General features: G+C 46.9%; 1 long non-coding RNA gene across 8 annotated transcripts in view; it reads left to right on the top strand.

Annotated features, from left to right (window-relative positions):
- LOC133262696 (uncharacterized) overlaps positions 1-25,011 on the top strand; it is a 53,212-nt gene extending 28,201 nt beyond the window's left edge. Inside the window, exons 3-4 of one of the 8 annotated variants that reach the window (XR_009741387.1) lie at positions 22,476-22,634; positions 24,319-25,011. This is a non-coding gene — a long non-coding RNA (uncharacterized LOC133262696). Of the gene's footprint in view, positions 1-12,661; positions 12,792-15,456; positions 16,094-16,115; positions 17,383-22,475; positions 23,678-24,318 lie in introns of those variants that run through there. The other 7 variants (XR_009741384.1, XR_009741382.1, XR_009741385.1 and 4 more) reach the window with 7 other exon arrangements.
- Positions 25,012-25,538: the final 527 nt, after the last annotated feature.

Genomic DNA, 25,538 nt, shown 5'->3' with positions numbered 1-25,538 from the left:
TGACATCCTCTAGGAAAAGGGGGACGTGGTGGATAACCAAGGTTAGCTTGGTTGTGGGGTGAGGAAGGGACAGGTTTGGTTTGAAGGGTTTTTAGCATAAGAATTTGTGCCTAATCCCATCCCCAGCAAATTGCTGGGAGGTTTTGTTCTGAATTTACAAGCAGAGCAATGGAGGATGCTGTGGGTCTCCTTCATTTTTTGCCAAGTCATCTAGCATTTACAAACCCCCCTCTCTCTACTGAGGCTTGTTTTTAATGACTCCTGTGCTGAGTTAACCGTCTCCACCGGTGTGACAATGACAGCAGTCACTAATGGCCACTCTGTCTAAGCCACATGCTGAGCACTGATTTCAGTCCCTGCCACAGCCTCTCTCTGCAAAAAAGGCTTCTGGGTCTTTTTAAGCCATTTAAAATGTGTAGGATGAACTGGCCTGTCCATTGCTGCTCCTTGGATATTCTGCTGCCTGGAAGTGTCCTTGAGTCAACATGGAGCTCCTGTAGGGAAGTGTGACCTGGAATGATGCAAAGACTTCGAAACTTCATATCCCATTCTGAGAACCCACTCAATAACCAGTGAAATTGTATTTAAGCAACCTGCCCTTTGGTGCAATCTCAACCAGATCAGAAGGGCAAGTGCAGCTTGTGGAAAGCTCTGTTTTAAGTAGGCAGCACACTTCATGGCTCCATGGGGAGCGTGTGACAGTGCAGACCCATGGGATATGTGCAGGTATTACTTTATAAAGGAAACAAAAGCACTCCAGATGATCCCCAAAATCTTTGTGCCAAAACCGTCCCACCAAACCCCATTGAACAGGGAGTTTTCACTGTTGGAACTGATTCTTGGATGAGGGAAGGCATAGATTTAGCTTTCTGTAGTGCCAGTGCAGGGTTCAAACAATGCAAAATCCAGCCAGGGTCACACGCACCCTGTGACTGCTGGGCAGGGGAGGAGGCATCACCCAGGGAGGGTGCCAGCTCTTCTCATCCCAAGCACTGTTCCTCCCACGCTCCCTGCCCATAGGCGTGCATTGCTTTCCTGCTGGAGCAAAACAGGGCAGCACAATAATATCCACTTCATAAATACCATGTGTTTTTACTTCGGCAGCAATATTGCCCATGAAGAAGCCTGGCGCACGTCATCCTTCCACTGCCCATTGCGTGGGGCAGTTGTTAGAGCAATTCTGTCTGAAAGCTTTTAGCTCCCATAGCTGATGATTTATATTTGTGCTGTAATAGCCAGATATGGCAATAACAGTAAGGATTTGACTGTTTTAATGAAAGTAACTTTTTCTGCATCCAAATCAATTTGCTAAGTTTGGATGGTGGAAAATGAGCCTGGATTTGGCCAGGCTTTTCATGTGCCCTCAACAAAAAGGTACAAGGCATTTCGTAAGAGCTAGCTTGACATAATAAAACCTTCAATAAGTGATATCTGCATAACTAAGGACAATAGGAACAGCCCAACCTGAAGGAAAAGGGTTTTACAGGAATTAGTGTCTCGCTGTCACATTTGTAAAAGGGACACATGCATTTTTCAGATCTTTGCACATTAATGGCTGTATTTGATTCAAAATACAGTCAGTGAACCCTCAGTAAATGGAATTAAATGGTATGTGTCTGATTTGAGGGTGACAATCCACCAATTGTTTCTTGTTTGAATTACTACCTGCGTGGCTGGGCACAGCAGTAATTGAAACTATAATGTTTCATTCCCCTTTAGCTATAATTTATCTGAAAAGTTCATTCACTGCTATTCTATTCTCCTTCCTGAAATCTCTCCCTTTGCCAGTACTGTGCTGCCAGGGGCCGCATGCTTTCTGTGAGTCAGGGTTTTGTCCTGGTTTGGGCTCAGCAACTGAAGCCCATGAGCAACCTGCCTTTCCCTGGACCAGCCCCATCTGCTCCCAGTTCTGCAGGACATGGAGCTCCCTTTATTCACCCCCAGGGCTCTGCTTTGCCTTTGGCACATCCTGACAAAGTTCTTCAGATTTCCCTTTAAAACCAAGAATTTGCAGTGGCTTTTGGGCCATGAGGATGATCAGGGACTGGAGCACCTCCTGTATGAAGACAGGCTGAGAAAGTTGGGGCTGTTCAGGCTGGAGAAGAGAAGGGTGTGTGGAGACCTCAGAGCAGCTTCCAGTATCTGAAGGAGGCCTACAAGGATGCTGGGGAGGGACTCTTCGTTAAGGACTGTAGTGACAGGACAAGGGGTAACGGGTTCAAACTGAAACAGGGGAAGTTTAGATTGGATCTAAGGAGGAAATTCTTTCCTGTGAGGGTGGTGAGGCACTGGAATGGGTTGCCCAGGGAGGTTGTGAATGCTCCATCCCTGGCAGTGTCCAAGGCCAGGTTGGACAGAGCCTTGGGTGAGATGGTTTAGTGTGAGGTGTCCCTGCCCATGGCAGGGGGGTTGGAACTGGATGATCTTAAGGTCCTTTCCAACCCGAACTATTCCATGATTATATGATTCTATGATCTTATGTTGCATGACCATGATTATCATCTGCAGTACCTGGACTTACTTGTACAGCAATAGCTGAGACATATCAGAGGTTACTCTTTCTTCATCTGTGCCTTGTTTTATTGCTTTACATGGTTCTTATACACTAAGCAGAGGTGGCTGTGGCAGCACTGGGCACATGCTAGGGGTAGGGATTGCCTCCCTCTTGACACTACCCATTTATAAGCAATTTTTAGTCTGTTTTCACCCAATATTGATAAACAGAATGATGAAAGAAGAAGAAAAGAAAAAAAGGAATGTATTTTATTCACCCATAAAGTCTGACATTTCCAAAGATGGAATCAAATTATCCTCTTCATCTATCTGCGGTAGCTGTATTGCTGGCTAGGTGTGACTTTAGAGTAATGACACCTGGTAATGACACCTATTTCTGAGCTATCAGAACAAGCAGGTCTGGGACAAACAGGGTTATTTTCCTTACAGATAATACAAACCTTAAAAGCCAGACTGTGTCCCAAGATGATAGCACTTCTTTCTCCCATGGGACCAGGCTGGAAATCCCTCGAAAGCCCTTGTCAGCAATGGGGCACGTTCTTGGCAAAGGCATTTTACAAAGGCATTTGTATCTTCTTGAGTTGGTGCCGCTGCCTCTGGTCTAGTTGCAGGTCAGGAGTGATGAACCTTGTGTTTTGAACTTGTTTTCGGGGTGATTTAGATGAAAATCTGATGTGGCTCGTGCACAAGTTGTCTGGGAATGTGTAGGTGCCATGGGGAATTGCAGGGAAAGGCAGACACAGAGGGATGGAAGCAGGATCAAAGAGGAGATCATAGGAAAGAGGATAATGAAACTTAAACAAGAATTAGGGCTGCTGGTTCCCAAGTACCACCGTGCTCATGGCTGGGCTGGTGAGCCCAGGGGAAAGCCAAGTGCTGGAGTAAAGCTGGAAGCTGAGATTGGGCTGCAAATCTGGAAGTGACGCTGCAAGGAGGGGGCTCAGCACCTCCAAGCCCCAGGGCTGGTCCCTCTCTCTGGGCATAAGAGCTGCAGAGATGCTGATGCCCTGGGAGGCATTCATGGCATTGATCTACCAACCTTCACCTCCGCCCGGGGATCCTGGCACCTTGACAAAGCATTCCCTTTTGAAACTAGGCAGAGCTAAGGAGACGGGTGGAGAATAGCAATGAGCAAGGACAGACTGGCATCTATATGTGGAAGGAGGGTGGCAGCCCATGAGGAGAGAGCTGGGGAAGGGATGGGGATGGAGAGAGACGAAGCACCTGGATGATGAGTTCTGAGAGGGGAACACTTCACCCAAGGGCAGAGAAGGACAGTTCCTCCCAGGGGAATCCCTGCATTCCCACAGCAGCACCCCTTAGTCCCTGTGGTGATGGCACATCAGTTCCTCTCCTGCATCCTCCTCCAGACCCAAAGGAGCTTCTCTTTCCAGAGGTGATGATGTTGCACCCATCAGAGCAGCCCCACAGGGCTCTCAGCGTGCTCAAGCGTGGTAACTATGCTGGGCAGAAAGAGAAATACCCATCCAGGTCATGGCACTGTTTTCTCTAACCAGATCCCCACCAGCAAAAGCAATCCCAGCTGCCTCTGAAGGGAATTTCACCCAGAATGGGACCTCAAACATTACCCTATGGTATGCTCCCACTACTTCCATACTTTCACACATAAACCGTTGCACACACACTGACTGCCTGTGTTAGGGACTGTATTCCTTCATGCCTGGCATCCCAGCAGTACCAATTTAAACCACCGCTTGCCTTTTCAAGTTTACCTACTAAATATTACTTCTCTCACTCGCCTTAGAGCGCAGGCTGAATAATTAGAGCAAAAGGCTGCATTTCTCAAAATAAAGCTGGGATTTGTAAGTGCCAGAGGATGTCGGTGGTGCTGGAAGGGAAAGGTAATTGACATTCCATTCGGGAAACCTCTTCAATAACTTGGGCCCTGGTTGCTTCGGATTTATTGTCAGTGGTGCAGTACAGGCAGGGAATATTGTAATCCTTGCAAGCAAGGAAACAGCACAACCAAATGCAACCAGAGCAGAAGTTTAGCTCTACCGTGTGTCTGGTGGCAGAGAGGGACTGGCTGTGTGACTTGGCTGATCTTCCAGCTCTTTTGTACCTGCCACAATGTTAGAGCATTACAGTGCAAAAAGAAAAGCCAATAAATGGGACTGAAAAGTCCCATCAGCAAACCCAGGACCTGGCAGATGAAGCCCAGGAGGTGCTTAGTGTGCAGTGCTGGGGGAATGGGGTTGTGTGGGCTATAGCTGCTACAGGACACCCCGAAACACAGCAGTGGAGTCCCACTGCCTGCAGTGGTGCTCAGAAACACGGCTCTGATTAACTGCAGGCTCCCAGGGGCTTGCCAGGATCTCCAGACAAGTGATGGAGAGAATTCGTGAGGCATCCCACACCCCACCGTGGTGAGAGGAGAGCCTGTCTGCTCGCCAGCCCACATGCCATAGATAACCAAATACCTGTATATGTGCGAGAGGGAGATATGCACCCACACAGCTGCAAATGCAGTATATATTGGTGCACAGCCTTGGTTAACCCTTGCCTGAGTCACTCCTCTGCAACAAAATGTGCATTAAATGATACTCTTAGGAGACGAGTTTGCACCAGCCCCTCGTCAGATTCTGCTCAAAGGGCAGCTTTGATGTCCTTGCTGTTGGGATGTTTCCAAAAGGGAACAAATTGTTGTCCCTTATCCCAGTCCTCCTGTTACAAGTTGCTTGGTCTTTCTGAGACGGGCACTTGCTGTTGGCATTTGTAGCAGGTATTGCAGTACCCAGCAATCTAACCTTGGTGCATCAGGATGTTTTGCTCCCAGTTGAGTGAAAGCAAACGCTCAGCTATTGCTCAGTCACCTGCGTTTACAGAAGCACTTGAAATGCCCTGAGCACCAAACTGTTGCAAAATGGGTAATATTTTAAAGAAGAAGTTTTAAAAACCAAATTAAAGCACCATAACACAGCTCCAACAGCCCTGCTATAGCGGATGCTTCACTCCTGCAGCATGGGTGTTCGATGGGTGCAGTGACCTTGGGGCAGGTTGGGCAGGGAGTGATGCTGTGAGACCCTGTGGAAACTTCCCTTTCCCCACCTGCAAAAGGCTTTGGGGAGTTTTTCAATGATTCCCCTCATTTACTGCTCAGTTCCTAGGGGCAGAGAACATCCTCCTTCCTTCTTGGCCGCTGAAGGTGCTGTTCTCTGCCACATACGCACAAGCCTTTGACATTGCCACATCTTTATTGCTCAGGATCTGCTGTACCACACTCCTCACTTCTTCCCAGCATCTCTTTTCCCATTTAGTGATTTTGTAAAAGGGTGTCTCCAGCTCTCCCCTCATTGTACCTCTGCTTCCACACTGTAATTGGGTGTCTTGTGGATTAACTGCTGCTGAGAGAGCAGCAGCTATGGTGCATCTAAATAGCTAATTTTTTCAGGATCTGATTCAGGTCTTGCTTCCAGTGATCTCAGCTTCTCTGCTGCAGTGGGAACACAGTGTTAGATGTGTTGACGTGAAGGAGAGAAACACTTGGGAGCATCAAGTGCCACATGGGAAAGGGGCTGGCAGGCTGCACCCTGGCTGCCCTCCACCCCTGCTGCCCTGGGCATCGAGGCCCCTGGTCCTCCTGCTGCTGCCCATCTAAGTTTGGGGCATGCCTTGGGCTCAAAGCAGTGTCTGTCCTCTTGGGCTGCCGAGCTTCTGCCCATCCCCTGTGGTGTTATGGACACCCCCCTTTGACTCCAGCTCAAATGGCAAGGTCCTGCCGTGATATCGTGCCCATGTCCCTAGATACTTTTCCATGCTCCAAAGGCACACATGCACCTCATCCCCTTGACCTGAGGACATGAAGCACTAAGAACTGGAGGTGCAGCTAAATGCCTTCCCTCGCAGGGCTGAAAAGGGGAGGATGGATGGAAGGGCTGCCCATAGCTGTCACTGCCAAGGAGCAGGTTGTACCCTGATGCTTTCCTCTGATCCGAGCAGGGTTTCCCTGAAGTGCACCCAGAAGAGAGGGGGAGTCCAGCACTTCAGGTGCAGTTGGTCCCTATGACCCCACACACATACACATACCCAGGAGAGGGTGCATCTTCATTCTCCACCCACTGTGTAGCTCCAGGGGTGCTTTGGGAATGCAGTGAAATGATTAGATTTAGCAAAAGCCTAAGAAGCACTTAATCCGTGATTATCTGCAAGCCACTTATCCCATGGAAAAGTGTCTGCAGGGAGCCAGGCATGGGGCAGGGAGGCTCCAGCAGCATTTAGAGCCAGTCGCAAAGATTGCCTTGAGACAGCAGGCTGCAGGCACCACGATCTTCTGCTTCTGTCTGTGAGCAGGAGGTCCTGACCCAGCAGCATGGACCCTGCTGCAATCAATGGGATGTTCATGCCACGGTGCTGGGCTGTGCACTGAGCAAAGCCCCTGGTGGGACAGTGATGGAGGAGAGTAGCCAGGACACACAGCTCCACTGCCCATGGAGCCACTGGGGCTGTCACCACAGGTCCCATGGTCACTGAGGGTCGGCCACCATGCGCTGGCACGTAATTCCTGACCTCAAGCCGAAAGTATAACTCTTCCTGCCACATCTGACATTTAGCTGCACGGCGATCCCTGCCAAGGAATTGCCATCATTTCAGTCCTGCTCCCAGCTACCGCTCTGATTTATATTTTTGTTTTTATCCAATTTTTCTGACTTGTTTTGGTAGGGTGGACAAAATGTTCTCACTCAAGACGGATGACAGTTTGCCGATAAGAGGAGCAACTTATCACAAACGGCTCCGATTCTTTCTCAAATGCTTAGTCTGTTGGAACAGCTTTAAAGTCTAATGTGCTATTGTAGGTTAGCCCCAAATCTGCTTTCCCTCCTGTATTTCATACTTTATGGCTCCCAGCATCAGTCCTTTTAAAACAAAACACTTCAATCTTTGCTCAGCTCATCCCTTCCTTTTGTGTTCCCTCTTCCCTCCTCTGAATTTGAAACTTCTTTTGGTGTGGCAAACACAATAACCACCATCGAGGAGTGACCTCTTGGAAGCTTGGTGTCCTTGAGTCTAACTTTAGAAATCATTTGTCACAGGCACAGAAATGTGCACTGCAATCAGAATTAGCTGCCAGAATATTCCCCCCCCCCCCAATTATATTGTAATTTGAGTGACATTCTTGATAATACTTCAGGCTCTGCAGCCTCCCTTCCCCCCCCCCCCCCATGCCCCAGCAAACCATGCACTGGGAAAGGAAAATTCTGTCTTATTCTGGTTTAAAAAAATCCTTTTTTTTTAATTATTATTTATCATCTAGAAAATAAATGAGAAGGAAAACAGAGACAAGGAAGTTGAACAGCTTTGAGCTCTGGAGATAAGCCCAGTAGGCTAAGAGGGTATTATACAGCTGGTTTTAGTTCAGCAAAACCAGGACATGCTACCAGAATTGGGTGAATAATTCACAACTATTAATTTGGGCTGGAATAATTCAGGTTATTTCGAAACTTGCTGCTTTATTGAGTGAAATGCCCTCTTCTGCTGGTGATTTGGACGCTAACAAAGCATTACATGCTCGGATCAGGTGCGTTTACCCCTTGAAAATGTAGATTTTGTAGCAGAATCACTTTTGGTCTGAAAATGAGCTATTTTGATGCAACCATTTATTGCTAAGGCTCAGGCTGCATCGGTGCCTAGCACAGGACGTGGGATGCAGTGGTGAGCAGCTCAGGCATGTTCAAAGTGGTGTCTGGAGATCAAGGTTCAGACCTCCTCCTCTGCCATGTAGTGGTGTGACCAGAGCTCGTTGCAAGTGCCCGCGCTCATAGCTGTGTTGCAGATCTGCTCGGGTGTGTGTGACAGGGCTGCATCAGGGCTCTGTCACAATGCACCTGGGGTTGAGGCTCAGTGAATAATCCATCAGATTGCTCCTTCTGCCCTCCCTTAAATAGACAGTATTAATTTCTATACATCAGTGCAATCCCCAGTGCCTGAAACCACCCTGCACGTACCAGAGTGACCGAAACTGAAGAGGGGAGACTGAGATGAGCTCTTAGGCAGAAGCTCTTCCCTGTGAGGGTGCTGAGGCGCTGGCACAGGGTGCCCAGAGAAGCTGTGGCTGCCCCATCCCTGGCAGTGTTCAAGGCCAGGTTGGACACAGGGCTTGGAGCAAGCTGCTCCAGTGGAAGGGGTCCCTGCCTGTGGCTGGGGTTGGAACTGGATGAGCTTAAGGTCCCTTCCAATACAAACCAGTCTGGGATCCTGTGATTCTATGAGATCTCTGCTGCGTGCACATTGGCTGCAGGACAGCATGGAGGGACAGGGGACATCATCCTCCTTGCACCCCCTTGGGTGCAACATCACTCATTGCACCCCAGAAAGCTCCTGAAGTCCTTTGGGGAGCTCCCGCTCCCACCCAGAGGATTGCAGTGGGTTTGCATCACCCCAGGCTGGGAAAAGCAAGCTCCTGATCACTGGCTTTGCATCATGGGTGAGAACTGTACAGGGACCTCACTTGAATTAATACATTCTGGTGGAAAAGCCTCTGGACTTGTAGCATTTACTGAGAGCAGGAGAAGGAGTCGGTGTCCTGAAACTGGGGCAGCTGAAGCTGCCGCACATCAGTTGTTCAGGGGTCAGGTCTCTTGGAGGATTTTCACACTCTATTTTGAAGCCTTGAAAGACCTTTTTTGGGGCTCAAAATACAGCTGCCAGCCCCCATTGCTGATCACATCAGTACAAACACCTCTCACGTGTATTTGGAAGGGAGGTTTTTGGTGGAAAGCAGAACGGCCTGGTCCTACTTGCGAGTGTTAGGGGAGGGTTCATTTATCAGGCACAGCAGAGCATCACTCCTGGATGCCACCAGAAAGTGGCTGCACCTGAGCAGCACCAACCTCTCCCAGAGGGGATTTAACAGCTGCACCCCGGCTGATGCAGAGCTGGGTTGAGCATCCCAGTGGGTACCACACGGATCCTGCCATCGCAGGAGGCATCATGAGCTGCAGCCTGCAGCCACCTTGCAAACCTCTCCCAAGGTCAAATCCCTACAAGCAGCACGAAGGAGCCTCCTGGGACCCTTAAGACTAACAAAGCCTGAAATTCAGGTCTAAACACATGTACGGGCAACAAGGTGCCTCTTTCACACCTGGTTGTTACCTGGAAATAGGGTGTGTGGTGTCTTGTAAGGGCACAAGCTTCATTTTCCCTGTGCTTGAACCCCCCCACCCCACACTGGCAGCTCCCCCTCTGACTTCAGAGGCCCTGTGAGTACTGAGGCAATTGAAGGAGACACGTTCGTGTCTCTGTGTGATGGAGTTATCCTCCTTGCAGTAAATAAATGTCTGTGTGTGTACTTCTTGCTTGTATCTGAAGAGGAGGGACCGTGCACCCGGCTCTTGCAATATTTCATCCTCCTGGAGGGAAAATATGATAGGAAAAGCTTAAAAATTAAAAAAAGACAGAGTGAACAGCCATAGGTAGCACCTTTTTCAGCACAATCCACCCAATTATTTTCCTTCCTCTGCCTTTTTAATTTTAGAGCTTCTTCTGAATGTAGGTCCCAGGTCAGCCAGGCATTAAGGCACTCGGAAGTACCTCAACTTTAAACCACAGCCCGTGGAAAGGACACTAATCATCTCTCGCATCTTCAGCTAAAGACACAGCATTTTATCTGGGATCCAGAGTGTATCTATAAATATCAGCCCATCTCGCAGCCAGGCAATTGCTCGGTCCATTACAGAAACAGGGAATCTAAATCACGGAGCTGGCCAGGGTTCGCCTATGGTTAATCTTTATAATAGGAGGGAGCTGGACCGAAATCTCTGCATAGCTGAGCTGGCAGGAGGTGCAGAGGATATATACAGTGCAAACACCAGGGAAAGCTGTTCCATAAAGACACCCAGAATAATCCAGATTCTCTCACAATCCCATGGGACATCTCAGGACAAAGCAAGATCTGCTCTCGAGGTGTGCAGGTAGAGGACGCATCTCAAGGGGACCCTTCAGAAAATAAGATCAGCAAAACCCTATTTCTCAGCTTTTCTGCTGATGGAGGAAGCTGGATGGTGCCAAGGATTTTGTATATGATTGAGAGGTCTGTAAAAAGTAGGAATAGTTGCCAAAATCTAATGTGGCTCTTTCTTTACAGAAAAACATCTCAAAGTTATCAAACATTGACAAAGCGAGACAAAATGTGATGGTTTCAATGTGTTTTGCATGTCTATATCTCACAAACTGCCCTGCTCCGGGCTGCTTTTCTGGTTGATTTGATGGGGTTTTGGTCAAATCTCTGAGGGATGTCAATGTATCGGGTTGTGGCTCCTTGGCAAGGATTTGGTCTTGGGGTTGGGATATATGGCGTGTGATCGTCCTCCATGATCAGCCACCACATGGACCTGGCACAGGTCCTGCTGCTCTTTCCTGTTCCCTGCTTCTCTGGGGAAGCACTAGGAGATCCAGAGTGGTCCCATTCCCATGGGACACAGAACAAGAGCCCCTCCAAACGTGGAGATAAATCTCGAAACTACTACTAACAGACAGCCAAGTCCCATAAAGTGCTGGCTGCTCTTTGGAGTGAAATGGAGATTTCTCCTGCTAATTATAAAGATGGCAGGCAAAGCCCTGCGCGATATGATTTCTTACATTAAACAAATTTTATGGAGGAGAAGACTTTTAGTGGCACTATTTGCAGACCTGGCCTTTCGCCAGCTCGCTGTCATTAAATCTGCCGATCTTAAGTATCAGCTGCACTTATTCAAAGGGGCTATAAATAAACCCCTGAAGCCTATTAAAGGAACCAGCTTCCTCAGGCTGTTTGTCAAGCCTGTGGACAGACTGACATCGCCAGTGTTTGGATGACTCCGGCTGGTGCTGAGCATGGGCAGGGCTGAATGCCTCGGGATGGGTCTTTCACATAGGCACAGATTTACCTTTTATGCTGCAACACAACTTTTTAGTTAAAAGAAGAGATAACTTTACACTGGTAACAAATAGCACTTGTGCTGCTAGGACTGGACAAGTCGTCGACCACATCCCTGAAGTCTGGAAGTGTTAAACCATAGAATCATAGAATAATTAGGGTTGGAAAGGACCTTAAGATCATCCAGATCCAACTGCCTTGCCACGGGCAGGGACACCTCACACTAAGCCATCACATAGCTGCAAGGGTTAAAAATGAACAGAGCGTGGAGAGAGGGTGAGAGACAGTGCTGGGATGTTTTATAAGACAAGGAGGTGTTTTAATGTAAAATACAGAGAAGTCCTCACTCCGAGGATGTTGGTACGCTACCAGCACACTCAGCACTGCCACCGTTCTGGCTCTCCTCTGGAATTTGCCTAGTAAAACACTGCCGAGCCCACAGGCTTTGAGTGCCCCCCTCCACACTGAGATGCCTGCAGGCTGCAGGCAGGATGCTCCAGGATGCAGCAGCCGTGCTCCATGTCGCTGGTGCAGCCCCTATGAAAAATGGTACTGATGGTACTAATGCGTGGTTAATGACCCGTGGTCCAGAAATGACTAAGATGCAGGAATTAAATTTACAATCAACTTCCTTTTTTGGTTGTTTTTTTTTTTTCCTCTTCCCCCTGAAACCTTGAAACCAAAGTTCCTAATGACAAAAGTCCATGAAAGTACCTCTTGGCCTCCAGGCAGGGCAGGTGACGCAGGCAGCCGCAGGACTGAAGTTGGGTGCTGTCACCGTGCCAGGCGTGACACGGGGCTGCTTCGGTGGCAGGGTAAATTGATGACACAATCTCAGAGAGCTCACTACTCGATGCCAGGTTTATTTTTGTAAGTGCAAACTAATGAAATTTAGAGGTTTTCATAATAAAATGATAAAAAAAAAATAGAAAAGGTAGAAGCTACAATTTAAAAATGAAATTCATAACTGAAGAGAGCACCGACTGCATTAAGGAAACGAGCTGCTCAGGCTTTTTCCCAGAACAGCCCCTATGCTTTTTGGCAGGAGGCTCAGGGATTCAGCTTGTATTAGTGAAGCTCCTAGCTCTGCACAAGCAATGGACCAGGGCTGGGAGCAATGGGGTCTGTGCAGGGTCTCTGCAGACACTGCATCATCCATCTGCCCTGGGCTTAAACAGGGGGAAACCGCCGCAAGGGGTTCAGGATGCTGCTAGCCCTGCAGCAGGCACTGACCTCTTACTAGACACCATTTATCCCTTTCCCATTCCCCCGCAGCCCAGCTGAGGGGGGACATCGCTCATCATGCTCTGCATTTTAAAAGGTAACAAAGAAGATGTTAAAAATGCAGTGAAAGGGAAGGAAAAATAAGCATAAACCCACTGCAGAGGCATCCCAGAAAATGAAGGTGAGTATCCAGGAGGAAAGCCATTCAAAGAAATAGACAACCTTGAACATCTCCCAACAGGAAGGATGCATAATTTAGAGCAACCTGGAGGCATTTTGTAGCTTGTTTATTTTACAGACTTTCTGCTCTCTTCTCTTGTACTTCACCACTTCTCTGCTTACAGTCTTGCCCCTAAATTCTCTGCTGGATTAAAGAAGATGGAGGGTTATTTTCAAGAGCAGGGACAGGCACATCCCCAGCCACTGAGCCCAGCAAGGGCTGAGCCTGGAGAATTGCTGTGCTTTGATATGCTAACCATACATTAATGTGCACAACTTGCAAATAAAACCACCCCGATGGGACACTTCAAAACCATCACAAGTCTCTGTTCCAACCCCTGGCTGCAACCTGTTTAGGACCTCCAAGAACAGATTTAGGTGTGTGTGTGTGGGGGGGGTCATGTGTTTTTTATTTGCTTTCCAATAAAGCCTGTTAAAATGAGCACAATGCTGGTGGGAACATTCTTCTTTCCATCATTTATCGGCCATCCTGTCTCAACAGGGGTGTCACAGTTAACTGGGGGATAGTTAATGTGGTGCCCATCTGCAAGATTGGGTGATAGTGAATGTGATGCCCATCTGCAAGACTGGGTGATAGTGAATGTGATGCCCATCTGCAAGACTGAGTGATAGTGAATGTGATGCCCATCTGCAAGACTGGGTGATAGTGAATGTGATGCCCATCTGCAAGACTGGGTGATAGCGAATGTGATGCCCATCTGCAAGACTGAGTGATAGTGAATGTGATGCCCATCTGCAAGACTGGGTGATAGTGAATGTGATGCCCATCTGCAAGACTGGGTGATAGTGAATGTGATGCCCATCTGCAAGACTGGGTGATAGTGAATGTGATGCCCATCTGCAAGACTGGGTGATAGTGAATGTGATGCCCATCTGCAAGAGAGGGCCAGAAGGGGGATTCAGGGAGCTACAGACCTCCCAGCCTGACCTTGGTGCCAGGTTATGGAGCAGATAATCTTGAGTGTCATCATGTGGCACATACAGAACAACCAGGGATCAAGCCCACTCAGCCTGGGTTTATGAAAGGCAGGTCCTGCTTGAACTCGCCTCATCTCCTTCCATGACAAAGTGACCTGCTTAGTGGGTGAGGGAAAGGCTGTGGATGTTTGTCTACTGAGACTGTAATGAAGCCTTTAGTCACAGCAGGTTGAGCTGAACATGGGAAGTGGCTGCCAGGAGAACTAGTGGTTGGAGACCGTCTGAAGCAGACTTATGACGGATTGGTTTTTGACTCATTCTGCATCCACTGCCATGTTGACCCCGAAATCCATCTGTGCTGCAACTGGGCTGAGGTTTTCCTTTCTACTGAGGTTTTCCCTTTCTCCTGCTAGCCGTCTAGGCTGGTAGCCTTTCTGGAAGGAGGGATACTTGGACTGGGTGAGCAGCAACAGGCACTGGAGACCGTGGAGAAGCACAGAAATCCTTTGGCATCCACCCCCAACCCTGGCCCAAGGAAGAAAATGAAGCTGCTGAGAAAGGAGCTAATGAATACACCTAGGGAAATGATGGGGAGAACATTAATTGCCTGTACAGCAGTGCGGAGAGTCTGAGCAATGCAAAAAGCTGGGAACGACTAATTTATGAGTACAAATTCTACCTGGAGAGCATGACTTAAACTTGGGGAGAAAAATCCATGTGCCTGGAATATTAAAATCAATAGCTGTAACCTATTTAGAAAGAATCGAGTGGGCAAAGAAGGTGCAGGAGGGACAATCAATATGAGAAGTGACATTGCTGCGTTCCAAGCACCACTAAAACATAAGAGAAAGTGACCTCAAGTACAAATAAAAGCCAAGGAAGATGCTTCTCCCGACCATCAACTCTCATTAGAAAACAGGAATTATTGGCTCCTTAAGTCACATATCTGTAATACTTAAGAAGATTTCCCTACGATGTTCTGGGGAACCTCAACCCAAATGATGTGAGCTGGAGGGCTCACACTGCTGGGTTTGGGTTTTTCTATACGCCATAGAAGAGTGTTTCCTCCTCAAAACCAGAAGGATCTTCGACGAGATCATATTGACAGCTGGAGAGCCGATCACAGATCCAAAAACTAGATACAGCCAGCACAGAGGTGACCCCATTTCGATTACACGTGCTGGGCACAGACAGAAGAAAGGCTGAGCTGACTGTAGGTCCCTTTGCTTTTCAGTGGTGTAAGCCAGGTCACCTGGAAGATTTAAAACAGTGAATGTGAATGGTATTTGGCCACTCTTTGTTTAAAGGCACGCTGGCTTCTTGGGAATCTAGGAAAATCTCAGCATTGGGAAAGAGAAGGTTGTTCTGGTTAAAAAGAGAAGCTCAAAGGGGAGCAAGAGTAGGTCGCAAATCACAGAGAGGAAAGAAAAGAAAGCGAGTAATAATGAACATAACCCAGCCCCAGGCAGAAGGCTGTTAGGTGAAACCTATGGCTTGCAGAGCCGAGGGCAACAGGGAAGCGCTCTTTAGATATAAGAGACTAAAAGTAGTTGTCTAGACAGAATAGCAGACATTAAAAAAAGAATGCATAAAAGGCAGACGCTAAATATTTAATTTCTCTATTTTGGGGAAAAAAGCTAGAGGAGGTATTGGTGTAATGTGATGATGTGAAGTATCTGTGGCTCCAGCTCAGGATGTTAAACAACTGCTGCTACAGCTAGAGGATTTTTCCTGTGATCAGCAGCCCTCAGGATTCAGTGCCTGAGAGTTTTAGACTCTGTCCCAGGAGCATTCCAGGGTGAGGAGCTTTCCAGAAGCCCGAAGCAGCACTGACACTGTGCCAATGCCTGAACATCGATGAGGAGGATGACTTGTGTAATTATAAATCTGATTGTTTGATGTTGATTTTGTGAGAAAGAATGGGAGAGCTGATAAGGGCCTTGATTAATACCAATTTAAGGAGAATAACTAATTACAATCAACACGAGCTAATGGAAAATAGATCTTATTAAATGAAATTGATATAATTTTTCAAGAATGTGATTATAGATTTGATTGATTTAGTACATTTCATCAACAGGGCCAAGTTTGACTTCTGCGAGGCGTTTAACTTAATGTTGTCTCATTTATTAGGAAGCTAAAACAATGTGAAATCAACACGGCATGAGCTAAACGGATGAAAACCCCGCTGATATGTTTAAACATATCAGAGAATCATCCCAAGTGGCTGTGTTTCAGTTCATCATTTTAAGCACATGGTAGAAAATCAAAACTCATTACAATCAAGGCTTGCTGGTAAGATCTGGAGTGGGAGCACGGTTGGTATGTGGCTCTGCCTCTTCTTCAGACCTGCGTCTTTGGTGAACCAGATATAAGCAAAGGTTTAATGTGGGCACGCTTCCGGGAACCAGGATTTCACTGGGAGGAAGACAGATCCTATTGCACAACTGGATAAAGCAGCAGATGAAGTATCTCCAGTGTAACATCTAGGGGGGCACCGCAGCTATTCCCGGTGTCCGCAACTCAAGAAGGATGGTGATGAATGGGAGAGGGCACACGAGAATGACTGAAGCATTGCAAAACATGCCTTATAGTGACAGATTCAAGGACCCCAATGCGCTTAGCTTAACAAAGAGAAGGTTAAGGGATGGCTTAATGACAATCCAGATGTATTCAGGCAGAAATGCAGAAAGGGAGAGCTCTTCAATCTAATAGACAGAGCTATAAAAAGAGCCGGTGACTGGAAGCTGACACTGTAAAATCCAGGCTGGGAAGGGTATATTTTTTAAACTGGGAGAAGTAACATCAGAACAACTTCCCCATAGATGGTTTCATCATCACTGGCCATTTCAAAGCAATTCTGTTGGGGTTTTTTTTGATGTTTGAAGGCATGTCCTGCATCCACCAAAAATCACTGAAGTAACAAAGAGACACCCACACCACACAGATGGGGTGGTCCTTCTTTGATTTTACAGTGTTCCTAATAACAACTACATAAGTCATCATCCCAGAGCACTGAGTGGGACAATTCACTTTTGTCAGAGTTATTGATCTGGCCTTGGTGGAGACTCACGCAGACACCTCAATGTTATTAGTGCCTCATCTTTGGCAGTGGAAAGGCTGGAAAAGTACTATAAACCCAAATAAATCCAACCCTGCCGACACCTCTCTGCTATAAGATAACCCCAAAATGCAGTGCTGAAGAAAGCAGCTTGAAACAAGTACATGAAGAACCTGCAGTGGTGCAGTTAAATCGTGCTGATCCCTGTCTGCTGTTTTAGCTTGATAAAAGGGAAATGACACATCCGTAATCCTTAAAAGGTGCTGAAACTGTGAGTAAAAATGTGAAGTTTGGTAACACTCATCTACACCCAGGAATCGCGGAATGGGAGAGCCATGATCATGCACAGTGAAGCTTTGTGGAGGAACTCCTCCGCATCTCTGCTCTGGCTTGGGAGCTGCTGGAATTTCTCCTTTCATGGCAAGTCTTCAGCAGGAGCCTGGCTGCAGACCCCTCACTTGGGCAGCTCCAGGAGCCACCCACTGTCTTCTTCTGGGACTGATCTGCAAACGCGAGCACACATCTTATTGTGCATCCGGGTGTACTGGGGACCAAACAGTGTGTGTGTATATATGTATATATGCAATTTAAATTATTTTTTCATTTGGATACTGGGACATTATTTCTATGTTTTCAAGCCTGAAAACAGTGGCAGGAAAAGATTTTCCTTCCAAAGAAATACTGTGGCAGGTGGAGGTGAGTAGATAACTGATATCCAAAAGCAGGATATTTAAAGTTGTTTCATAGTTGATTTATATATAAGAGACTTTATGTTCTTATAAGGTCTTTACCTTTAAAAGCAAGTCTTTACCTTATATAAAGAATATCAAAGATATGTAATTTGTTTCCTTAACTTGGGATGAGCAAAGAAAGACTTTTAAGCCCCTCCACTGCTTATTTGTGACTTCGCTGTGGTTCTTCAATAGCAGAATCTCTGCAGCTGTAAATTTAGGGCTCCATCCCTGAAGCTGGGAGGCTGGGACCTTGTCTTATCCCTGCTGCCCACTGGCTGAGCACCACCAGGGACTCTGGGCCCTGAGCTGTGCTGGATTTAGCTCTGGCATGATTCAAGCTGCCATTGCTGTCCCCAGTGCCTGCCACCTCTTTGCTGCTGTGACCAGCACCCGAGAGGCACATCTGATAATCCAGTTTATTAATCAGTGGGCAGGAGGCAGCACTGCAGGATGCTGCCAAATGCTGTAGGTAAACCCACACACACTCCTGCATCTCCTGCGGAGGGCAGAGGGCACCAGGCAGCTCCAATTCAGTCTGTAAGAGTCCTCTGCTCCAAACACCATTTAATCCAGCTCCATGTTAGCCAGCCAACAAGATTCCCATCGATTTCAGGATTTGGCCCAAGAACCATACAGCTGTTTTTGAACTGCATACCTTACGCACAACGCTTATGTTTTGTCACAAAAAGCCTGAACCAGCAAAAATTCTTTTAGAAAGCCAGGGCAGCATCATTACCATAGACATAAACACCACTTTAACGTGGTTCACCGTAACAACAGACTGTTTATTAAAACACTTCACCATTTAATTTATTCAGCATTTTATACTGAAGAGTATTTTCATTAGGATTCCACTGCAAAACCGAAGAAGGCATTAAATCATTTAATATACCGACAGCTCACTTAATTCATTTAAGCACAGGAATCTAATTCAAAAAAGCAGACCTTACACAGAGCCCTGTGGTTACAGTCCTGGCATACAGGGTCCTATTAATTTCAGGGTAGGGTGTTATATGAATTTAGTTTAAGATCCCACTGTGTTCTCCTATTTGGTCAGCAACCCACAGCATTGCTGCACCTGCAAGAGGTACCTTTAGGAATCCTGGTGCACACCAGCTTAGCTCCATGCCTTTTGCTTCTGCCAGTGCTTGCGAGCACCTGGCCCTTTGCAGTTGGCATCTGGCTTTGTTTGGTCCTTGATGGACCACAGAGCAACCAGCACGGCTGCAGCGGCGGAGACCAGCAGGGAACCAACAGCAAAGGCAGCAAGCCTTGAGGTCCTCAATGAACTCTGAAATTTAACTCTCATTAATTGGCATTCCTGACTCTGGAGCACTTGGTAACGGATGGGAGACCCACTGCGATGTGATCCTGTATTGCTTTGTGTTGAATTAACTGGGAATACTGAATTCTTCAGCTCTGAGGTGATGTTATGGGGAGGCCCCACCAGCCCTGCCCTGCGAGGTGCTGAGCCTCACTGGGACCATCACATTAAAGTTGTGGCATCCTAGCTGAAACAGATCCTCCACTTGGTATTCTGGGTGCTCAGCTCCTTGGACAATCAAGCCCTTGTGGCTTATTACTGCTGTTCCCAGGTCTGCCATAATAAATGGTGGAGAAGAAAATTATCACCTCCCTCAAAGCCCTGCGTGATATTGAGGTCCTCAGTGGCTTCTGGCTTGGCTGCTTTCCAGGCCTGGTGTTGAAGCAGAACCTTGGAAACAATAGCATATTGTCAATAAGATGCACAGGACATCATTAATAAACATTAGGGAGATTGATATGATCTGGCAAAAGCAGTGCAATGAAATAAGGTACCAAAAACAGGATGGAGAGGAGGTGAAGAGGCCATGAGCAGGGTGTTTAATGATGGACCAGACTGTGAAATGCAGCAGGGAGTAAGGCTGGGATAGAAAACCTTTTAATGAATTCAACATGTGTGCACCCTTTGAAGGCTTAGCTCCCCATTCCCCAGTAATGTTTGACCCACCTGAAGATACCGATCATATAGCAAATAATAACCAGTGAGTAATAAGAAAAATAGTAATAATAGGAAGAGCAGGACCCTCATCTCCTATTCATATTTATAATCCAGCAGATATCTCACCTAAAGCCAGAAGATTTATGGGTTTGCATCTATAATTAATATCCTTCCTTAAGCAAGAAAGGGTATATTTTCACACAAATCTGGTGCTCTAGACGTGGATTTTGAAGACTAATATTTAAATCCCCAGCAAGACACGGTTATTGATTGTACAGACGGCATATACAACAGAGACACACCATATCTAGATAGCATCATACATTTACTTTTAAAATAAATAGATATCATTTCTCTTTTAAATGCAATAGATGAAACTTAAGCAGGAAAAGGGAGGAAGATGGGGAGGTCGGCTTCGTGTCTGCTTCAAACCATCCCTGCTTCCCAAAGATCCCATTTGCATTAGGCCTGTTGCTAACGGCAGGGCTGTTCCTGGGCGCCAAGACACATAAAGGGCTTTGAGACAAAGGCGATCGATCTCGGTTTGGTTTTATGAGGAAAATAAACAGTTAGGCTGATATAACAGTAAAAGGGTCAACCAGGGTCAGGGCTAATGAAGTGACTCACAGCAGGGTAAAACACCCTTCCTTCTCTCTGTCCTCCCTTGCATACCTCTCCTCTGAGTGACTCTGTGTCTGCCCAAAATCACATGCGTGGGTGACAGCAGAGCATCAGCTAAGGGCTCATTTGGGGCTAGGGACAGGACTTGCCTGAAGGCTTCCTGAAGGTCTCAAGCATCTGCTTGAGTGATGGAAACCTCCAGCCAAGGCAAGCTCTGCCCTTCACCTCCTCGCCATCACCACAGCATGGACCACAGCCACTGCACGCTCACAGGGATGCTCAGAGGTGCCCTGCATCACTCATCCAGGGCTGAAGTGGCCACTGGTGGTTGAAGGCTTTCTTTATGGAGCTGTGTTGTAGGCTTGGAGCTTTGCAACCTCAGGGCACGATAGGGTCTCATGGGGTGATCCCCTTGCTACCCATGGTGGGTCAAGACCAGCTTGCTCAGCATCTGCAGGCTCTGGTTGCACTCAGGGGGTTCTTCACTCTCTGAATAGTCTCTACTGTTTCAAAATAGGTTTCAAAAGGTTTATTTGTTCTTTTTATTTTCTCAAGGGCTCTCTTTTCACTTTCCTGAGTCATAACCAGCAGAATGGGAATGTGCTGGGCAAGCAGTTGAAGCAAAACTAGGAAAGGACAGCATCTCTGGTGCAAGCAGGGATTGATCTGAACAGCACTGAGAATTACTGGAAATTTAAACGTAGGCACTGTTCCAAGGTCAAGGGTGTGAGCATCACCTCACTTAGCAATGCACTTTCCAATGGAGGTGAAGTACTTCTGGATCCAAAGAGTAAATGCATGAACAGAGTCCAGACACTTGTATTTATACTGTTCTAAGCTGTATAGCATCCTCATTTAACTGAGATTTTAGTTATTCATGTTTTGATACTATTCATTAAAAAAAATCCTTTATGCACTTGGTCATTTAAGGAGCTCATCAGTGATAGTGCGAGAGCCCCGTTTAAACCTCGTAGCACTGGATGCTATGAGAGGGAAGGAGCTTCTTCCCCCAAATGATGGGCTCCCAGAAGAGACATTATACCCATGGGAAGCAGAATGAGGGAAATGGCTACAGTACTGGTGCAGTGCAGCCCCTGGCAGTCTGGCTGCACCCTGCTTTTGGGTGTCAGCTCCATCCCCGGTGGGCAGGCAGATGGTCTCCTTCCTCCAAATGCTGTTTTCCCATGGGAGGAAGCCTCTGTGGAAGGAGAGGAAAAAAAAGAAGCAAAGGAAACCTTCTGGCAAGCACACGAAGGAGCTGTGCTGCTCCAAACCCTTGTCACTGTGGAAATGCTTTCCCTATAGACAAGCTTGCCCAATACACTCCCTATATGATTTTTACCCCCATGAAAACATGGGCTGCTCTGCAGCTGTGAAAGGGGGAATAAATTCATGGCCATTGCTCCACAAGGCCAAGTACAAATAGCAGGGGAGCTCTGGAACCTGCAACCAGTGTGGGGTACTGAGCCGAGGCAGAGCTTTGCTGCAACTTCGTTTTCATGGTTTAGCATCCCTGCTGTAAATAATTGATACTAATGTAAGTGAGAGAAGAGACAGAGTGTCTGTGGACCGGGAGGGAGTGGATCCGGGTGACATCCACACGGAAGTGTGCTTGTGGGTTTATCTGAAATGAAAACAGTGAGAAGCCGAACACAGAATCAAAGAGGTGGGGAAGGAGGAGGGATAAGGAAAGTAATCTGGGGATCAGCTCCGAGGGCTCTCATCTCTCTAAGAAAAAGCTACCGATATTAATTTCCTTCGAAGAGGATTCCTGCACTACCACTTTTCAGCTCTCCCTCAACATCGCTCTCAGAGTAGTCAATAACCTGTGTTCCCACATTGCCAGGGAGCTGGGTGGGTATTAGCCTGGTTTAAGGAATTTAAATATCATTACAGAGGTTCATGGAGCGCACCCCTCCTCATCAGAGACGGTGCCAACAGGAAAACACCAGTGAGCTCAGTATGCTGGATGCCTTTGGCATCGGTTATCTGCAAACCTGCTGAGTACCAGGAATGAGCTCTCCTGCATTTTAGTCTGTGAAACTAGAGAAGGCAAAATCATATATCTGGTCCTGCGAGGGCAGGCATGAGACGAGTGATGGAGACAGCCACTGCTGGGCTGGAGAAGGGGAGATCTCCCCACTGGGAGCCTTTGCATCCAGCATGTCCCAGGGGCCATTACACAGCATCTAAATCCTGATTTTTGAGGCTGCTATTGGCTATTCACATCCTTGGAGCAGTCTGTGCCTGGCAGCAAACAGACATTAACTTCACCCGACGTGACGTGATGCCCGTTTTCATCCTGTCTAGCAGATATAAGCAAGGATAATGTCAGCTGTAAAACAGTGACACCACCATTGAGCTGCCTTTCAGCTTTCTACTTCTCTCCCCTATGCCTCCATCTTTACACCCCACCTGTGTTACCACTTGCTCACCAACCCAAGGACCTTCCAGCACCCATTACAAAAGGTAAGCATGCCTGATGGTTTTAACTTGCTGGAGGATGCTGCTCTTCAGTGAAAGAAATCTGCAGTGGCAATGGCTTCATTTTAACCTATCTCCTTGTAAAAGTAGCAGAGGGTCCCTCAGATCATGGGTCTCTCATGCCTAGAGCGGGCAGGTTTGTGGTACTTGTGTCCCAAAGGCCATTACTTTACACCTCGGTCTCATAAGCACATACTCAGAGCTCTGAATTTGTTTTAAAATGTACTTCTTAACCCCTAGGTTTCATGCAGGAAGCCAGGCTGGCTTGGGAATGCTCGGAAAGAGCAGAATTGACTCATCAGGGGTACAGACGAAGAAAGCTAGAGAGACTTTCTCAGCCCTAATGTGATTTTATGATTCAGTGAATAATGCATATTAGCATAATACTAACTAAAAAATCCATACTCATCATAGAATCATAGTTATCAACATTATCCTATTATTAATTATTAACATTTACACTATCAATCAGCCCCCGGCTGGCTTATAGCTTAAAATCTTGCATAAAGACTGTTGCAACAATAGCTACAGTAGATCCCATAATGTGCTTCACAGCCAGGTTGTCATATCCTCATCCATAAAGCTTTTTACTAATGCACTTTACAACATATCTTACAGTACATGGATGAAGAATGTGGCTGCACCCAGTAATAATTCCATTAATTATGAATAAAGCATTTACAAATGACATCCTTATTTAAAAATGGTGAGGAACACTTTTTGTTTTAACGTGGATGCACTGTGATTTGTAATTCCATAAAAAGCAATGCTGGCAGCATGGGTCAAGGAAAAAGGGCCAAGATCTTATGATCTTCGCATCAGAAAGGAAGGAGGGGAAAAACAGTGGAGGAAATGAAAGACAAACAATAAACTGTTGGGCTAAAGCTGATCAACCTCCAAGGTGATGGTTGGAAGGAACGATTAAATGTGCCCTGCAAAGCAGAAAGGCAAAAGACCTTATCCAGTGACCCTGCCTTGCGGTCGGGTTAATAAAACTCCATCCTATATTAATAAAGTCTCTATTTTCATTGCTTTCTCTCATTTGTGATGTTTTCAGCTGGCTGGCAGCTCATCAAGAATCTTTAGCCACGTAGAGTTTGCCTTTGCAGTGCCTCGGTGCTGCTTTGTCCCATAAGCTTTCTGAGATGGCAGAATATTTATTACATACAATATTTCACTGAGGCTACTTACGTCAAGAGGCTATAAATACATTACTTTTCCTGGTTTACTTAAGGGATAAAAAGTGAGTAGCTAAGTTTACAGATCAGGCTCAAGCTCTATTAATGTGTGGTCTGCTCATTTTCATATATCTCAGGTTTTGAAATTGTTCTCCAAATTAATCCTCTGAGTGATTCTGGCCTTACTGATCATTTCCAAGCGCTGCTGGTCAAGCTGCTGGTTGTATTCAGGTTATTATATATATCATGCATAAAAGGTTAATTTAAACTCATGATACTTTTTGGCAATGAAGCTGTGAATATTTATGTTGGTCATAGTTTTCAACTGAGAGCCAAGAGCTTCTTATACCAAAGTTCAGCCGTTTAAATGTGTGCTAACTTGGGATGCACAAATCCCAGCAGCTCACTTCTGACTACGCTGGTGGGTGGCTGAGAGCTTTGGTGGTCAGCAGAAAGCAAACAGACTCATCCTTATTATTTTTCCCTTTAAGTTCACCATATTTACAGCAGTCTGGATATACGAGGTGCCTGGATAATTCGCAGACCATGGTGCATGGTGGATGCTGCGTGCAGTGCACATCTCTGCAGAGTCAGATTGTCCAGAGAAAAGAGACATCATGGGAAGACAAGAAAACAGATCCCTTCCTTTTGGGTTCAGCCAGACCTTTTTAAAGCCACGAGGCTGCAACCTGGAGCCAAGCCAGGCAGGAATTTGATGTGAATTATTTTCAGCTCCCCATTCAGGTGTTCGTAGGTGACACAGTGCAAAGCATGACACCCAACACAGCCCTTTCCCCGTATTTTCAAGTCAATAAACATAGTAAAAAGTTAATATATAGCGGTTATTATGAGCACTGTCAAAGAGGACATTCTGCTTTCCCCTCTCCTCTCAAACCCAGGGAAACCCAGGCAGTGCAGGAGAAGCTGCTGTAATTACAGCCCCCTTGTGCAAGGCTGCTTTGAAATTCCCAATATTTCTCCGAACCAGCAGCAAGTTGGTTTTCAGAGCTGGCTGACAGAGGATTTATTCATTTCGGGCTTGGCTGTTTGCAGCAGCGGTTGGGCAGCAGCAGCTCCACAGTTATCAAGAATCTATTTCCTCGCAGAGTCAGAAGTAAAATAACAAACCCCCTCTGCAAAGCCGAGAGCAACATTTACATTTTAATCTCACAAAACACTTCGGTTTCTGACAAACTGGGTTGTGGGTTTTTTTTCAGGCTATGTGTTATGGAGAGGAAAGGCAGTGAGGTTACGGGAGAAAGCTTTATAGCCTTGAGAGTGAGCACAAGCTGCTTGGTGTATGGGATGCAGCCAGAGCAGCACAGTGACCTCCCCATCCACAGCGATAACCAAGACTGTCACCCTTCAGCACTGCTGGAGCCAGGTGAAGAAGAGAAGCAGCCTGGCCCCAAAAGCTTATGGTCCACCCTGGGTTTGGTCAGTGATGGCTTTTTCATGTATCCAGGCTGGAGGTGGTGCTGGCCGCTGTACACAGTCACTCCTGGCTATACACAGAGCCAAGAGAGGGGATTTGGAACTGGGCTTATGTGGGGTTTGCAGTGGTCGCCTGCAGTCCTGGCTGACAGGGACCCAAGAGCAAAGGTCTGGTGGGATGCACAACTCTGAGCCAGGCTGGACCATACAAGGCAAAGGGGTTTCTTGCACCCCTCAGCAGGCTGCACACACACTGGCACCTCGTCCATCCCCACTC

Source organism: Pezoporus flaviventris, unplaced genomic scaffold, assembly GCF_033815535.1.
Source record: "Pezoporus flaviventris isolate CSIRO_AGI_PZ_B2104156 unplaced genomic scaffold, CSIRO_AGI_Pfla_v1 ptg000213l, whole genome shotgun sequence".
NCBI lineage: Eukaryota > Metazoa > Chordata > Aves > Psittaciformes > Psittacidae > Pezoporus > Pezoporus flaviventris.
This window is presented reverse-complemented; position numbering and strand designations above follow the sequence as displayed.